The sequence below is a fragment of the Phascolarctos cinereus genome, unplaced genomic scaffold (genome assembly GCF_003287225.1).
Source record: "Phascolarctos cinereus isolate Bilbo 61053 unplaced genomic scaffold, phaCin_HiC Scaffold_2;HRSCAF=192, whole genome shotgun sequence".
Lineage (NCBI taxonomy): Eukaryota > Metazoa > Chordata > Mammalia > Diprotodontia > Phascolarctidae > Phascolarctos > Phascolarctos cinereus.
In genome coordinates, this window is record NW_027555625.1 from 176,147,530 (window position 1) to 176,151,496 (window position 3,967).

Sequence of the window (3,967 nt, forward strand, 5' to 3'; positions counted from 1 at the left end):
TTCTGAGTCCCATTTCTTTATTTCTTCCTGCAGAAGGGGTCAGGGTGGTAGAAAAAAGGAAAAAGGGAGAATTGTAGTCTAGGTGAGGAAAGTTAGGAGATGCAAAGAGCAAATGATGGCCTGGCACAAAGGTCAGATCACAGTCCTGGTTCTGCCACTCACTAAATATACAACCTTGGTCAAGACCTAAGGCCATTTGTTAACTTTTCACTTCTGCATGACAAGTTGGTGGGAACACTAAGCCTTTCTCTTTTGTGCATTTGTGCACAGTGGGGTAGAAGGGTCCTCTCATGGCTTCCTATCTGTTTCTGCAATAGACCCAACTCTCTAATCATTCTCAGGTTTAGATAAATCCTTCCCATGTAAATCTGTTTTCCATCCCTTCACCCATCCTGAGGGCAGAATCACAAATGCATGTATGTGACAGGTGATTGTCTAGTTTGGTGATGTGAGGAACGTAAAAAACTCTCTTTTGTGCTAAAATATTGGTCCACCTCCCTACTCCCATGTACTTGAAATGTTTGAAATCCTATCTTTAGAGATTCGTTTCTTCAGTTTAAGCCTTTTCCCTTCTAGGCATGCCACTCGTCTTTCAGATAAATGTGCTCTGGGAAGGCTAACATATAGTGACAAACAATGTTAGGCTTGGAAGAGATTTTAGAAATCATCTTCTCAACACTGTTATCAGATAAATGAAGAAAATGAGGCCAATCACTACGAACTAATTAATTATTACTTATTAAGAGGGACTACTTTTCTCTGTCCTGTTGAATAAAGCTGTGTGGGCAGAGGGAGCTAGGTTTGTCTGTCTGTTGGTATTCAAAACAGCCCTGATTGATCAGGACTTAGATGTGGCCCAAGACTACAGTATCAGGGAGGCCCAAATCCTGAACTTCCCTATTGAGATGGTTTATAGAGGACACTACATCCCATGACTGCAAAGCCTTTGGCTGGCACCAGATTGTTAACTCAGCTGCAAAATTCTCCCTTCTGGGTGTTTACTTTCTCATAGACATGAAGCCATTTGTTGACTTCTTTGTCACCAGATTAATTAGTAGGCTAATTTGGATGAAATACGGAGTTGTTGAAAGGAAGTAATATGGAAGTCCAGTAAGTCTGGAAAAGTAGATGGGAGCCAGACTGGGAGAAGCTTCAAGAGGGAAGTAACTTGCTTAAGGACCCATAGCTCCAAAGGTTCAGAGTCATTCAGTGCCTTGCTACTATATACACTGCACATGTGCTGCTCTATAGTAGGCCCCTCTTAAGGTCTACACTAAATCCAGATGGGTCAGCACAAAGCCTACCTTCCTCTTCTCCCCACTGTCCCCACTCCCATGCACAGAATGGGGGGGAAAACTTGTTGAGAAATTGTAGAGAGGTGTCCCCAGCACAGGTGTGAAGCCCCTCAAGGACAAAGGGCCTATTTCAGAGGCCCCACAGTTTAAGCTGCATTCTTCTGTGTTTTCTAAGACGGAACTGTGCCAAATGCTCTGATGTCTTGAGGTTTGGACTAATCTGACATGCAAAGTTTTGTTTTTGACTTTCTTTGTATTCCTTAGTACACGTTATTAAATGATTAATAGATGCTTATTGACTGAATGTAATTTATTCTCTAAGTGAGCTTGGGCAAATTATTTAATTATCTCTAGGCATCCATTTTCTCATCTGTTAAGTGAGGCATTGTTTCACTATATATCCCTTTCAACTCTAAAATTCTATGATTCCTATTATTGCCTTTCACTTAGACAATTGCAATAATCTCCCAACTGGTTTTCCTTCCTCCAATCTCTTCTTTCTCTGATCCTTTCTTCACCTCTCCTGCATGATTAACCTTTCAAATGCTCACATTTGGTTATGCTGCACTTCTGCTCAAAACCCTTCCTTTGCTCTCCTTTGTGGTAGATAAAGACTAAATTGCTTAGCTCAGCATTCAAGGATCTTTGTAATATGGCTCTAACATTGCTTTCCAGCCTTATTTCATGTTATTTGTACATTGCAAAACACATAGTACTAAACTGTTCACCAAATTGAGCTATTTACCCATCAGGATGTGTTCATTATGTTCATTATGAATTTTAAGAACATTATGAACAGTAAGTTCAACACTAAGTTCATTATGAACTTTCCCAACTCTATGAATTTGCTGATCTCATCACTTGTGTGTGAACTGTTTTCTTGCCTCTTCATCTCATCTTTGCCTATTTAAATTCTATGTATTCTTTATGGCCCAGATCAGCAGCTGCACCTCCTAATTCCTCCAATCAGAGGTATCTTCTCTCTCCTCAGAATTTTTCTTGTGCTTTGCTTACACTTCTCCTATGTACTTGCCATAGTCTGATTTGTTTCATGGTTTTTTATGTCCATGTCTTATGAGCTCCTAGAAGTCAAGGACTGAAAATGAAAGGCAGCATGATATGGTAGAAAGAGCAAATTTGATACCAGAGAATTGAGTTTAAATCCCACCATGGTCACTACCTGTGTGACCTTCACCTTTATGAACCTCAGTTTCCTCATGTGTAAAATGAGGGGATTAAATTAACTGGCTTCTAAAGTTTCATTGCAGCTCTAAATCTATGATTCTTTTGTTCCCAGTACACATTAGGTGCTTAGCGAATGCTCAATTAATAAAATAATGGACAACCATGAGCCTGGAGATTTCTTATCTCTGAAAATCCCTGCCAATGGTCTTTGTATTTCGTAGAGATAAGGTAGAGGCTTAGGTCCTATAGACTTAACTATTCCCAATGGGAGGGGTAAGTATTTCCAGGAAGGACTGTTTGGTGAAGAGGTGGTCAGAAAAAAAGTAGGGAGCATTTCAGAACTAAGAAAGAGGCCTTAAGGGGTTCTGATTCTATCCTGGAACTCCAATGACATCAATAACTTGATAGATTTAAGGCACAACTCTTTTCCGTACCTGATTTTGTTCCTCTAGAGATCTTGTGCTCAGTTAAACCTGATGTTGTGGTTTAATCCTTCAATAACCTCCAAACAACAAAAACTGGTTTTTCCTGAAAGTCAGAGACATGGGCCTTGGGCCTGTATATGATCTAATGAAGTTGCAGGTGCTGCCTTCCCTTTACAGAGGAAGAATGAAATAATGAATATTTAACTCATCCATGTAGATTGGATTCCCAAAAATGTGACAGCTTTCAATCAAGATAACTGTATGATCTCCCTTTCCTTCCTTCATCTCAGCTTTTTCATTTGTGAAATGGGTGGTTATATGGTTTATATTCAACAGTCTATAGTAGGCTCACTTTTGGTTCTGCCATTTATATGTAGCATGGGACTTCTCTGAACACATCCAGTTCTAACTTGGAGCCGGCCTTGAGGAGCATTTGAACATGTCCAGTATGTCTAACATGGAGCCATTGCCTCCCCATCATCTGAGGTGGGGGTGTCCTCCTTTAATTAGCAAATAAGTTTGTACAGCCAGCTAGCCTGGCATGGAAACCCTGAGAAGCCAGAGTGCCTGGGACTCAAGTCTGAGGTAGATTTTGGATTTGAAACTGAGACTGTGCTACACAGGAACTGAGCAGAGCTATGAACCTACTCCTCTGCTTTTCCCCAGAAACTGAGCTGATACCAAAGGGAAGGAGGACTATGCCTCCCTTTATGCTGGAGCGAATGTTTGTATATTTTTGATTATACTTTTGAAGTAAACATTCCTTTGTAAAAGCTCCCATGTTGTCTATAGTTCTTTATTACTGGCCATTTCCCTTTGGTGACACTACTAAGCCCCGAGTTACTTGTTGTGCAGTTGTTTTAGTTGTATCTGACTCCTTGTGACACCATTTGCGTTTTTCTTGGCAAAGATACTGGAGTGGTTGGCCATTTCCTTCTCCAGTTTATTTTACAGATGAAGAAATTGAGACAAACAGGGTTAAGTGACTTGCCCAGGGTCACATAGTTATTAAGTGTATGAGGCCACATTTGAACTCAGGAAGATAAATCTTCCTGACTTTAG